This window comes from Bos mutus, chromosome 1 (assembly GCF_027580195.1).
Source record: "Bos mutus isolate GX-2022 chromosome 1, NWIPB_WYAK_1.1, whole genome shotgun sequence".
Lineage (NCBI taxonomy): Eukaryota > Metazoa > Chordata > Mammalia > Artiodactyla > Bovidae > Bos > Bos mutus.
The window spans coordinates 47807207-47821607 of record NC_091617.1 but is presented as its reverse complement, the minus strand read 5'-3'; positions in this window follow the sequence as shown (position 1 = coordinate 47821607).

Genomic DNA, 14401 nt, shown 5'->3' with positions numbered 1-14401 from the left:
ACTTTATAAAGATGTAGTGTGAGAAACACTGAGTTTTTCATTCTTGCTAGATATTTTCCTACACTGCCTTCACATAGAAAAACACCAACCATTTGAGTTTGTGTCACTGTACTGCACATATTGCTTTGCTATGTTTCCAGTAGCAATTTCTATGGATCTAGAAGGCATTCTGGTTCTTTAAGCATATTGGGCATATTGAAATCTTCAGTCCTTACACAGCACTGGGAGTCAGACAATTTAGTGAATTTAAAGGCCCTTTACATTGAGAACTGTTTCTTTCAGAGAATGCTGATACAGCAACTAGTGTAGCATAGAAAATGATACAGCAGTCTTTCATTCCTAGATTGAAGGAAATTATCTGAGAATTCTGCCACTCCTCTCACTAACATGCTCCATATCTCAGGGACCTTAGAGTACCTCCTCCCCAGAATAAGAAACCTCTTCCCTGGTGGCTCAGCTGGTAAAGAATCCACCCACAAGGCGGGAGACCCCAGTTTCATTCCTGGAGTGGGGAAGATCCGCTGGAGAAGGGATAGGCTTCCTACTCCAGTATTTTGGGGCTTCCCTGGTGGCTCAGATGGTAAAGAATGTGCTCACAATGTGGGAGACCTGGGTTTGATACCTAGGTTGGGAAGATTCCCTGGAGAAGGGCATGGTGACCCACTCCAATATTCTTGCCTGGGGAATCCCCATGGACAGAGGAGCGTGGTGGGCTACAATCCATGGGGTCACAACGACTTGAACGTGGCTGAACGACTAAGCACAGCACACATACAGCACATATTCTTTAGTTAGAAAAGTTCTAGCTCGTTAAAATTCTTTGTAAGTTATTGCCTATGCCCTAAAAACCTTTCTGTTACACTAATGCCTTTAGGCTTTTGAAAGACAGAGTTAATCATTGACTTTTCTGTTTTCCACTACAATCCTTTCTCTGAATAAATAATAGTAGATATATCAAACAGAAATTAGAAACTGAGAGAAAAAAAAATCCCCCAAACTAAAGCATCAATTACTATAAAAAAGTACACTCTCTTATTTATTACACATCTGTTTGATCTTAATTTACACTTGTTTCCATCTTATTTTCCATTTATTATATATATATATGTATATATAGTGTGTGAATATTTTTGGTATGCTTTTTAAAAGCATCATAGAACAATTATCATTCTTACTACTATCATCATCACTATTATCTACTGAGCACTTACTATCTCCAGAATTTTTAAGTACTATGCAAATATGTCTATAAAATCTGAAAAATATTAATACAATTTCACATATGTGTATGTATGTTAATAATTAATATGCTAATACCTTTATGTTTATGACTTCCATATTTATGTAGTTTTGCAGTCGCTTTATTTTCTATTCTGCATGGTCATTGGGTTGCTTTCTTTACTACTGAGGACATTTAAGAGGTACACCTTCTGCTTTTAATTCATTATATATATATTTGAAAACCCTGCCTTTACTTATATTTCTTTAATTAGAGTATTCTAATTCCTTTCTGCACAGGAAAGCATTTAGGTCAATTTGATTTTAGTTACTTTAATCACTCAATTAGTTTTTGTTAACGTAAATTCTTTGGATTCCGTTTCACAGTGTCTTTACTATATATTCAATATTTTGCCATTAAATTTTATCCCTCTATGTAAAATTTTCTTGGATATTTTTTGATATATGCCATTTCAGTGTTTGGTTAAGTTAATATTAATTTTTTATTTTTATTTTTTCTGGTTGGAATAATTTATTTCTTGATTTGATTTCATTATCTTCACATCTTTCATAAAAATTTGGACACTGCTGAAGACTCATAGATTGGGATTTTTTAAATACTACTTTAAGTTTAATGTAGAAAATTATACTTTAGAAACTAGAAGGGGATTCATTTTTCAACCACCACAGTAAACAAAATAAAACTATTCTATATAAGCTCAGCAAGTTTCAATATTTTTCTTTGTCAAGAAGCCACCAAAAGCAGCACTTATCCAGGTATAAAGAGTCAAATTACATAAATCAATAGGTTAAATGTAAAGGTTAAATAGGTTAATCAATAGGTTAAATCATTACATAAATCAATAGGTTAAAATGTAAAGGTATTATTATTTTTGGCCATACTATTTCATTTTTGAGTTTGTAATTCAGTCTAAGGATGAGGTGGAGTACTACTTTAAATAGTGTTTTATTTTGCAAAAAAATATTTATGTAACATTTTCAAAATGGCAAATTACTTTTAAATTTTGAGTTAGAAACTTTCAAAATATTGTTGACAACATTGTTAAGTAATTACTACTATAGGTAGGAGATCATTTGTATTTATTATCTTTCATATTTTTTTCTCTCCAATATGAACAAAAATTTTAATCTTATGTGCAATGTTTTTTTTTCAGAATTTTCTTAACTTTAATATAAAACATATTGCTAAACATAATTTGAATTTTCTTATAATTCTTTCTTATTTCCTTGATTTTTTTTATATCTTCCTTTTTAATTGCTGAAGAAAATTCTCTCTCCAAAATTACTGCAGATGGTGACTGCAGCCATGAAATTAAAAGATGCTTACTCCTTGGAAGAAAAGTTATGACTACCCTAGACAGCATATTAAAAAGCAGAGACATTACTTTGCCAACAAAGGTTTCTGTCTAGTCAAGGCTATGGTTTTTCCAGTAGTCATATATGGATGTGAGTTGGACAATAAAGAAAGCTGGGCATTGAAGAATTGATACTTCTGAACTGTGGTGTTGGAGAAGACTCTTGAGAGTCCCTTGGACTGCAAGGAGATCCAACCAGTCTATCCTAAAGGAAATCAGTCCTGAATATTCTTTGGAAGGACTGATGTTGAAGCTGAAACTCCAATACTTTGGCCACTTGATGCGAAGGACTGATTAATTTGAAAAGACCCTGATGCTGGGAAAGATTGAGGGCAGAAGGAGAAGGGGACGACAGAGGATGAGATGGTTGGATGGCATCACTGACTCAATGGACATGAGTTTGAGTAAACTCTGGGAGCTGCTGATGGACAGGGGAGCCTGGCATGCTGCAGTCCATGGGGTCACAAAGAGTTGGACACGACTGAAAGACTGAACTGAACTGAACTCTAAGAGTCATATTGACTTCTCATTTCTCTAATATTTTCCTTATATGTGTCTGTTTTTTTAAGGGAAGTCATAGGTGTCATTCTGCACTATTTGTATCATCTAGAAGGACACAAAGCACACCTGCCAAGACTTCAACCAGTTTACTGATCTCGCAAAGACCAACTCTGTCTTGGTGGTTCTCCATTAACCAAGTGTAATACCTAAATTTCATCAAGAAGAACACCAACAAAGCACTCAATGATTAATGGCTGATCACTAGACCAAGGTGACATATATGAAGTGGCTGGCTGCCTTAGTCAGAGAACCTGTTTTTGTCCCTATGTTTCAGTGGACACCTGTATCTGTACAGGGAAAGCCACCTATACACCTGGGCCAGCCCCAATATCCATAAAAGCAGACTTCTCTGTTTAAACTGACAAGAGCAAGCGTCCCACAACCTACTGCCAAGTGGACCTTCTCAGCCCATAGCTTGTACCTAGCCTGCCAGCCAAAATGGCTTCCGGTAGTCCCCATGTACACTCCCTGCTCCTGCTGGGCTCCTACAGATTGATTTCCAGGGCTCTGCTGTTAGAGTTGTGGAGCTTTGACTGCTGCTATGTGGTGACAGGTGGCAAAGGTTACCTGTTACCATGTGATTCTTCACTGAAGGCCGAGTGGTAACTTAAAGCAGTGATGTTGGACCTCCTCTTCCCTGGGGTTGAGTGGGTGGCGGCAGCCCGGACTGAGGAGATGGAGTGGAGAGAAGGAGGAGAGCCCTGAAGTTGCAGGCACAACCTGAGGACCTTCTTGGCTCATCCCACTGTGGGATCTATCACTTGCCAGGTGGGCTCCCTGGCCAGCCATGTGCAAGCGCAGGTCTCTGGGTGCTCACTGAAATGTGCCTTGTTCTTGCACCGCCCTGGTGCGTGTGGCTCCCACGAGGTGATTTCCACCCTGGTCTTGTGTCCATCTGTCTGTCCTGCTCAACAGTTCCATGCCCAACAAACGACTCTGGCTCAGAGGCCCAGCTGGAGATCTTATTCACTTTCTTCCTGGGTTACACCAGCTCGGACGGCAGTGGGGACAAGGGCAGCAAGGATAAACCAAAAGGCCCTCTGGCCCCGATCTAAGTGCTGGACACACCACTGTGGCAGCGCAACCGTGAGGTGCTGCTGCTTGAAGCCCTGGAGTGCAGGAAGATGTCCGGGGCAGCCCGGTTCTTCTCTTTTTGGAGGACTGCATGCTCACAGCCCTTCGGATGGGCTGCTTGGCCAGCCATCAAGGTCTTCAAAGACAATGAGATGAAACCTCAGCAGAAGAAGCTGATGCAGGTCACCCAGCTAGTCTGTGGTAGAGATTGTCTCCTCACAACCAGGTAAGTCCTCAGGTGGCACTGATGTGAAGCTGTGAATGTGGTGGACCCTTACCCCATGTCTCATCCTCGCCACTGACCTCACAAATTGATTTACTAACGAGGTTAACCATGGCGCATGGCTCGGGTTCCCACCTTGCACAAACGGGAAATGGGCAGAAGATCCCCCAGCTGGCTCAGACAGACTGGAGGAAAATCCATCGTGGTGACCCTGTCCTCTGCCGGTGCCAGTCGGTTTTCCTCTCCCTGTCTCCACTGTATGACTGGTCACTCCACAGCTCTCCAAAGTGTGCCCCTCTCTGGCCAGTGGGCAGAGGAGGGGTGGGGTCTGTCCTTTGCTACTACTGCCTGTGCTTTCAAAGAGTATTCGATCATGGAGGCCCCTCTGGTCCCTTCTTGTTCTCCAGCACCTTTATTTATACTAAAGTTCTCTGTTTTTTGAAATTGTATTCTTGATATAAATGAATTTTCTTTGTGCCCTTTCTTTGTGCTTCAGTTTCTCATACATGTTTGCTTTTCAGGCACTTGTCAATGTATTAAGTGATTAATGTAGCTTAAAAAAGCTCACTTTTTTTTCCGAGGGGGGTTGCTGGTTGTATCTACTTTGCAGCTAAAAAGAAACTTGGTGTGAACAGATCATGTGAATATATTATAATATTTAGGAGCCATTTGCATAGACTAGATCCATAGAACTAAGGGGGAATCTTCTAACACACCCTTTTCATGTTCCCAATACCAGTGGATTATATGAAATAAAAAAAAAAAAAGACAAACTATTGTATTCTGGGACTTTGTATATAATTTCTTTGTCTCTTGTCTACAAATACTACTTATGGAAAACACATAATTACATTCATCCTGAATTTTACTTTTACCCAGAATTCCTGACATACAACAGATTGCAAGTCCCTCCAAATTATCTCTGCAACTGTCATCCCTATCCATATATAATCAATGAGTGCCTGCGTGCTTAGCTGTGTCTGACTCTTTGCAACCCCATGGACTGTAGCCCATCAGGCTCCACTGTCCATGGGATTTCCCAGGCAAGAATACTGGAGGGGGTTGCCATTTCCTACTTCAGGGAATCTTCCTGACCTAGGGATAGAACCTTTGTCTCCTGTATTGGCAGGTGGATACTTAACCAGTACGCCATATGGGAAGCCCATCCATATATAAGTTCATTTCAGTTCAGTCACTCAATTGTGTCCGACTCTTTGCAACCCCATGGACTGCAGCACGCCAGGCTTTCCTATCCATCACCACCTCCCTTGCTTGCTCAAACTCACGTCCATCGAGTTGGTGATGCCATCCAACAGTGTCATCCTTTGTTGTCCCCTTCTCCTCCCGCCTTCAATCTTTCGCAGCATCAGGGTCTTTTCCAATGAGTCAATTCTTTGCATCAGGTGTCCAAAGTATTGGACTTTCAGCTTCAGCATCAATCTTTCCAATAAATATTCAGGACTGATTTCCTTTAGGATTGACTGCTTGCATCTCCTTGCAGTCCAAGGGACTGTCCATATATAAATCTTACATCTCCATATATAAATTGTATATCCATATATAAATCCTACATTAATTTTTCCCTCAATAAATATGGTCTTTCATTCCCAACCCTGCCTGCTTATGCTCTTTTCCAAATTATTCTCTACATCAAGAGTAGGATATATCTACCTAAAATCTAAATTTCATGTATGTCATTTATTTGCTAAATATCTTCATAGGCCCAACTAGTGACTAATACACTTAGTGTATTAGTATACACCTAGTATACGAATAAAAAATGACACAGAAAATGAAAAAATGACTAGTCTCATCTCTTCTTCTCAAGTAATTGATACATACCAAATAAGATTTGCTTATCTCTTAGGCATTTACACTATTTATACTACAGTGATAGTGCCAAGAATTGTATGGGCTTGGAGTTTTAAATCCATAATCTGTATCAATCCTTCCATTACAACCTCCTTTCCACCAAAATACACAGTCTATGTAAATACAGAGTAATAGCTTTGCTCAAGTAGCTTCAAAGCAAATAGTTTAATTCCTTCTTTCAAACATGATTGCCACCCTGAGATAACTCACAACCTGGGATTGTTAAATCCCATAAAGTTGAAGCACTTCGCTAGTATCAAAGTTTACTAATTTAAACATTTCAAAAATGACAATAAGTGTGAGACATAGTTGAAGAAGCACTGTGAAGTGAAGGACTCTGTACAGCTCCCCAGGTTGTTACTTGCAGCCTTAGGATGTACTCTGGTTTGATTGTTAACATTGTGGTCCTTCGATGATGTATGTATGTCATCATTAACACAAAAAGGATCTGATTTGTTTATGAAACACCTACAAGTTATACCTCGATAGTTATAGTTTATATTATGTTTCTCAAGCATCCTAAAATGCCATATTTATTTTCTGCAAGCAATCTTGATCAGGCTAAGTACATCTTGCAAAAGCATCTCAAATATAAAGATTCTTCTGCTACCAAATACCAAGTATGTGTGATTACCGTATACCACTTGGCATGTTTGCAAAGTGATTGGAGGAGGAGAAGGGAGTGGTAAAGGATGAGATGGTTGGATAGCATCACTGACTCAATGGACATGAGTTTGAACAAACTTTGGGAGATGGTGGAGGACAGGGAAGCCTGGCATGCTGCAGTCCATAGCGTCACAAAGAGTTGGACACGACTCAGTGACTGAACAACAGCAACAACAAAGTGATTGGAACAAGTCATCTTTCTTTTTCATTTTTCTGCAGCCTCCCCACAGGTAAAGAGAGACACTGTAATCATGTTTTGAACATTTCCTTTTCCACATAGCAATATCCTATTATATAGAAATTTAATAATATCTGTGGATGATTATCACTGATTGTTTATATACCCATTTCACTCCAATTAATTATGATATAGATGATATTCTACAGCATTTCATTTTGTATAGATGTTTTATAAATTACAATTGAACGATCATTACAGTAACATTATTTAACTAGATAGAGTAACATAGGATGAATGTAGATCATGGCATCTTTGAGTTTTATAGAGATACCTGCTCATATTTCAGGATTGCTTTGGGATTTATCCAACATAAAATAAAAGTGATAATAAAATTATTAATTGCATGGATCATTTGATTGCCAACTTTATTCATATATTTTAAGAGACACTTAAATTATAGAGGACAGCTGCCTTTGAAATGGTGTATTTATAAGAAAAAAATCTACATTTTAATATCATCATATTTTCTTTGTCATGTGTTCTAAGGCTTGTGTTCCTACTTATTATGTGAATTGGGCAGAAATAACATTTTTGTACTAACGGTAATATCTGTGTAGATCTTGTCCTTTTTCTGTCTGTTTTATCTTTGAGCAAAACAAAAACTTATAATATTTGAATTAAAATAGTTTGAGTGAAAGAAGTTACTATTACAAGAAGCTTCATGCTCCAGTGAAACATTACTATGAAAAAGGAAACTTCCATTGATTTGACAACTTACCTGTTAATATAAAATCATTTCAAATGTCTTTTTCTTAAAAAAAAAAAAAACAAAACTTCAAATTACTGCTTTGTCTTTACTACTATGGGCTTTTCAGGGGCTCCAGGAGTAAATAATCCATTTGCAGTGCAGGAGATACATTTACAAAGAATTAGTGATACTTGTTGAAAAAGAATGTTTTGTTTATTAATTATTTATTCCTACATAATTACCCTATAAGCTACTATTTGACCTTATTATTAGCTTCCCTGGTGGCTCAGTGGGTAAAGAATTCACCTGCAATGCTGGAGACACAGGAGACACAGGTTTGATCCCTAGGTCTGGAAGATCCTCTGAAGGAGGAAATGGCAGCCCACTCCAGTATTCTTGTCTGAAAATCTTATGGACAGAGGGGCCTGGTGGGCCACAGTCCAGGGTCACAAAGAGTTGGACACACCTGTCCTTATTATTAAATATAGTTCACAGCTTTTCACTAAATTAATTTACATAGGTATTTATCTATCTAATGAATACTGTATGTTACATATATGTATACATAGCAAAGTAGTATATGTATTGAATAGTAAATTATGCATTTGGCATGATGAAACATTTCCAATATGGTTGAACTTACAAAGAAAACCATTTTATTGAGCAGGAATATTCAATAAATAATTCCTTCAAATTGAATAGGCTGTTTTTTAGCAAGTTTTCATAGAGAAACTTTGTTTTCAGCTAGAAATCTTATTCTGTTTTCATAGTTGTTTAGAACATATAGTTCCCTGGTGATCCTATGGTTAAGACTGCATGCTTCCAATGCAGAGGATGTGGGTTTGATCACTGGTAGAGGAACTATAATCCCACATGTCATGCTGTGCTGCAAAAATAAATGAAAATAAAAAAAAGTTTTAACTTTTGGTTCACACTACTTCTTTGTGAAATTGTACCTTCTCATTTTAAAATGAAGGATTTTTATTAGTTTACAGTGAACCTTGCACTCATTTCGATTCACAATTACTGGTTTGTTTTATTTTTCTAGTAACAATTTGATAAATAGTCTATGTGCCTGTTTATTAAGGCCCATGCAAAAAACTTCTGAAAAATACTAAACAAGTTTTGTTTTTTGAGTCTTACATGTAAGTACTATGGCTCATCAAATTTATTGGAATCACAGTCTCCTTAATATTATAAAAGCAGAAACCAACTAGGTAAATAACTAATCAAAAACTTTTATGTTTGGTGCCATTAACATACATGAGGGTGAGTGAGATAGAAAGGGAGGAAAAGAGGCAGGGAAAGAGAGAGAGTAAGAGGAAGAGATAAAGGGAGATAGATATTAAGTATGGAATAAGAAAAAGAATATACATGGATTTTCCAGTATAATTAGTAAAGAAAACCAAACTAAATTTTGAATAAAAAGGCAAAAACAAACAAAATTCAAGACACAATAACCAACTACTTTTCTTTTTCATGGATAATTGTCCTTGCTAAACTGATGCAGAGAGTTATTTTTCTAGTTCTATGCAGATGGCATAAGAGCAAAAGAGTAGGTACTGTGTCTAGATGTTATGTCTAAGATATTCAAATGTAGTATATGTCTTCTGAAAACAAGTAATGTATCCCTGATGCCTTCACATGGATGATGGATGATATCACTTGAATCAGCAAAACAGATTTACCCATTCATTTCACAATCTAATGCAAGAGGAACTAACTCTTGGTAAATCAGCAGCTTAGTACACCTTTGAGGCAAGACGAAAAATGATTGTGAAGGAAAAGTGAATTTCATATGATTATTTATTTTAGAAGCCCCTTGTTGCTTTTTTTCCCCAATGTCCTAATTGTGCATTACAGCAAACTATCAATTCTGTTAAGACATTTATAATAAGCCCTTATATTGTCAAGTGTCTTCCATCTGAAATAATCACATGGTGCTTTGCAGATGACAGGATACTAGCTTTAACCACACCTCTCAATTAGAGTTATCCTTAGGTTGAACTGTGTAAAGTTCTTTGCTAATTACATTTCAGTGCTTTGAAGACTAACTTATTATTAGTTTTAAATCACTGTCAGGTTTTTACAGGATAGAATGTTACCTGTCTTAAATCCACAACAGTGAAGCTAAAATTATTCTATATACAGAAAATAGTATTGATTTACCTGGCTATAAGAGTATAATCACATATTTGCTATTTCATTAATTATCAGCTAAACCAGCACATTCCAAGTGGAAGAGAGAAGCAGGTACATTACTCACTATTGTATGTGGTATGCTTATATCTTTTGGTCTTCAGTTACACCTAAATATTCCTGAAGCACATTTTAGTGACTGCAACCCATAAATACCTTATGATGAGTATATAAAAGCATTTGTTATATTTTCTGATCCAGTATCAAAGTTATGAAAAGTATATATTCAAATTTTATAGAATGAAACTATAGCAAATAATTGAGGGGTTTTTTTGTGTGTCTTTTTAACTTGTGACAATAATTGTGAATTTGATCATCTAATATTCAGTTATTTCTACCTTATAGATAAACTAACTACTTAGTAATATAATGATTTTATTTTTGCCAACATGATCTACTGTCCCTGTAAGTAACTTTTTGTTAAAGTTTTAATGAGATCCATCTGTTTTCCTTAAATTTTTAGATTGCTAGAACCTTGATATATAATGAATGTGCAACATAGGAAGGCATATCTGAGAAATACAAATTAACTGAATTAAAATATATTGACTCAAACCTTTTTTTATTTGCATTTATTAAATGTCACATTTTCTTTCACTTGTATTAAAGGTTTTAATATTTCAGCACTGGTAATCCAATGACACATCTTTTATACCACATTATCTATAACACCTTTGGATACATTACCTTTAAGTTTACCTCCCTCCCTACCTAGGCAATAAAAATTAACATTTTTCTAGTGATGATATTTTTACTCCTACCATGTTGGGATACAGTTTGATATTTATTATCTATGAAACCAGAATGAGTTTTAAACTAGATAGAGTATGTTCTACTCTTCTTTTTTTTAATTAATTAATTAATTTTAATTGGAGGCTAATTACTTTACAATATTGTAGTGGTTTTTGCTATACATTGACATGAATTAACCTACTCTTCTTAATTAAAAAAAAATTTTCCAGCTTTCCATTTCCTATGTTTATATTAAAAAATACATACTAAACCACATTCTATCCAGTTATGTTTTGATTACTAGGTTCTTCTTATACATGTCCATTAAGTTTATTTCCTCTCTTAATATATATTATAATGGGATCACAGCAGGTCTCCATGGTGTTCTCAGATTATATAATAATTTTTGAATGCACTTTTCTGATTCCCCAAGTTTGACATAATGCTTCTGACAGTATCACAGCCACAGAAAACCAGTAGAAAGCCAGATATATGCTAGTCTCATAAAAACTGTCTCATTTACACTAGTTCTTACAAAGACAACAAACATTCATGCCCAAACTGAATGAGAGGCAGTAGCTGGTGATTGCTCGTTGACATGAATGAGACAGCCCTCTTGGAAGACATTTTGGTTTCCTTCCTTTTGTGTGGACAGAAAAATCTAATTTAAGACCTAGAAATAAATGAGTCCTTGTCATTTTATTTCCTGATTCATCATCTTATATTAGATAGGCTGAAGTTATATTCAAAATGATAATATGTAACCCAATGAAGCACAGCATAACCTGTCATATCCTAATATAATAAGATATGATGTATTAGAAATCATTTAAAGCAATCACTTCATTTCAGGTTGGGTACCTACTATTGATTCATGTGCATTCTTATACTGAATTAATTTTGGTAAAAGTGAAATAATGTTATTAGGACAAAAACTTCTCTCAAATCTTTTTAAGTTGCCTGAATGTTTTTGTGTATTTGCTACAGCTTTGTTAGTTTCTTGCATTGCTGTAAATACCTACTTTAACAAAATAAGTATTATGTATGCATTCTTTCTTGTCACCTTTTCTGTACATTCTTTTTTATTTTAATTTTTCTGTAGACATTTGAATGAACTTAGCAAAAAATTCAGTAAAGAGAACAGGAACATGCCCTATATTGATATTATTTAGGAATGGGTATATTTTAACTCTTGTCCAATGTTATTAGACATAGGATGACATGAAAAAGCTTATTATACATGTAGTAACAGCTATATTATGATAAAACAGTAAACTTTAAAAAAAAAAAGAACCAGTGCAATGTACTTCTCCTGGCTAAATTTGAGTAATGATACTTACTATAAACAATTATTCAATTTTATTTAAAGAATATCATGTAACCTATTAGATCTTTTGATCATATGAATGAGACAGCAACATTTTAGATCTGGTGTTTTTTATGTGGAATGAAAGTGCAAAAGAGTGCTTAAAGAATTGTGTGTGTGTGTATGTATATGTGTGTGTCTGCGCCCATGCACACATGTTCAGTCGTGACTGACTCTGTGACGGCTGCATGGCCTGCAGCCCACCAGGCTCCTCTGTCCATAGGATTTTCCAAGCCAGAATACTGGAGTGGGTTGCCGTTTCCTCATCCAAGGAATCCTCTCCACCCAGGAATCAAACATGCATCTCATACACTGGCAGGAGGACTCTTTACTGCTGGGAAGCCTTAAAGGATAGTAAAAGCCCTCAAAGTTTTTTTGGGGGGAGGGAATGGGAGAAGTAGATTTTAATTTTTGTTTATTTTGGGCTTTGCTTATTGATTTTTCTTCTTCCCAGATGAAGGAAGAAAGCAGGAGACTCTTTTCATACATATGGCATATTCCGAGATGAAAAAACTTATTTCTTGAATTTCAAAACTAACCATGAATGGTAGTGGATCAATGTCAGTTACCCTCTTGTTCTTCCTTTTCAGTTATGTTCTTCTGAGGTCTTTAAAGGTAAGGATGTATATTGAGTAAGCATGTAATTTACTGAAGAGACTTTCTAAAAAATAAGCTATGTATTTCTTTTTCTTACAACCTAAATTATCACTATATCATTTTCTGTTTATGTTTACTTAACATTTTAAAAAGGAATATTGAGTTTCTAATATATAATGCCTGATTTATGTATAATGCCTGATTTTTGATATCTTATACCATCTTGTTAAAATACTCATAAAAATGCAAACAGATCCAAGAGATTTAACTGCCTGGGAATATCGTATAAGCATATTGGTCTATTATATGCTAGAAACCATGAGGAATTTTATTCAGTGAAGTAGACACTATGGGCTCAGGCAGAAAAGTGATGGAGTCCAAGCAATATTCTGTAGAAAATTATGTCTTCCCACTTTCACATATCATCATTATATCAAAGTGCTTTTCCAAACTGAAAGGAGTTGAGGCTTTTCACTAAGGTTCACAATTAGTTTCCCAGAAAATTAGGGCTTTTTCACCTTGTACTATAATCCATTATTATTTCTCTTCTACAACAAATATATAAGTGTAAATCTTAGAAATATTGCCAAGGTAATTATGAAGGTGAATAATAAGTGAACTTGCAGGTTGGAGGAAGTTAGCAAAAGTAAAGTGCTCACCCTCAAAGAGCCATTAGACTTTCAGAGGGACATATTTTGCCCTCCATTCATTCTCTGATATATTGAAATGCCAGACACAAGCTACTTCAAATTATAGGCCTTATAATATCATGCAAATGGAAAGTAAGTATCTGCTTAAGTCATCACATTCCCAGAAGCTAAGTGATTTAAAACAAAAAACAAGATACTTGGCTTTAGGGGATGTGCATAAAATTGAGCCTTCTAGTTGAAGATGTAAGAGAAAGCTTCTGATGATAAATAGGTAAACAGGGAAGAAAGACTGAAGAAAATTCTACTTTATTCTTTAGCAGTAAATTGCAAACCTGAATAAGTCTGCTCTCACTTAAGGATAAGTAACATCCATGAAATACTCCCTACTTAAAAAGTAGAACACAATGCTACTTCCAACCAGAGATAAAAAGCTTGGTTTTCACAAATGTATCATGTAGAAATTAGCAGTAATGTTTTAAAGTGGGTAATTTACAGGCTCAGTAGCAGTGAGGTATACACTGGAGCACATATTGGTGTCCAAACCTCCATAACAGATGTTGTAGAGCACTACCAGATTACCCCTTCAGGAGAGAAACACTTATCTTCCCCAGCTTATTGGAATGTTACCTGTTGGTAGGCCACAGCTAAGTCTCTCCCTAGGACCCTGCCCAGAGGATCTGCTTTTTTGAAGGATGCACTACCTCAGGGAGTCAACCCACAAAAATGAGTGATCCATGCAGGAGTAAAAGATTCATCCTGTTTGTCTTAGTTGTGACAAATCTAAAGGGCCCTCTCATCTTCAGAACTCTTCTGCTTCCCTGACTTCATTACATTTGTTGTTTCTGAGTGCTCTCCCCATTTAATGTCATGGACACAAATCTCCCTCTCAGTCTGTTTCCCAAAGAACCAGACCTATGACATTTGGTACCAGAAGTTCT